We start from the raw sequence: 664 nt of genomic DNA, 5'->3' as shown, positions 1-664 counted from the left end.
TAATTCCTAAATAAAATTATTTATTAAATCTTCAGATTATAAGATTATGGTTTATAGAAATATTAAATATATTTGCTTTGCATTGTAATCACTTTTTCTTACACACACACACACACACACACACACACACACACACACACACACACACATGTGCTGTGCATATGACTGTCTGGTAAGAAATTTGCTTCCCAACCACATGGTTCTGGATTCAGTCCCACTGCATGGCACCTTGAGCTAATGTCTTCTACTATAAGAAGCCTCAGGCCGACCAAAACCTTATAAGTGAATTTGGCAGATGGAAACCAGAAGAAGCTCATTGTGTGTGCATACAGACACAGACACACACGTATATGTATACATATCCTCATCATCATCCGTTTTCCATGCTGGCATGTGTGTGTGTGTGTGTGTGTGTGTAATCATTTAACATCTGCTTTCCATGCTAGCATGGGTTGGACAGTCTGATAGGAGAATGGTGAACCAGAGGATTATGCCATGTCCCACTATCTGCTTTGGTATGGTTTCTATTGCCTGATGCCCTTCCCAATGCCAACCAATTTTCAGAGTGTACTGGGTGCTTTTAACAAGCAACTGTCATATATATATATCATCATCATCATCATCATCGTTTAACGTCCGCTTTCCATGCTAGCATGGGTTGGAC

The sequence above is a fragment of the Octopus bimaculoides genome, chromosome 24 (assembly GCF_001194135.2).
Source record: "Octopus bimaculoides isolate UCB-OBI-ISO-001 chromosome 24, ASM119413v2, whole genome shotgun sequence".
Lineage (NCBI taxonomy): Eukaryota > Metazoa > Mollusca > Cephalopoda > Octopoda > Octopodidae > Octopus > Octopus bimaculoides.
The sequence above is the reverse complement of the archived record's forward strand: the minus strand, read 5'-3'. Positions refer to the sequence as shown.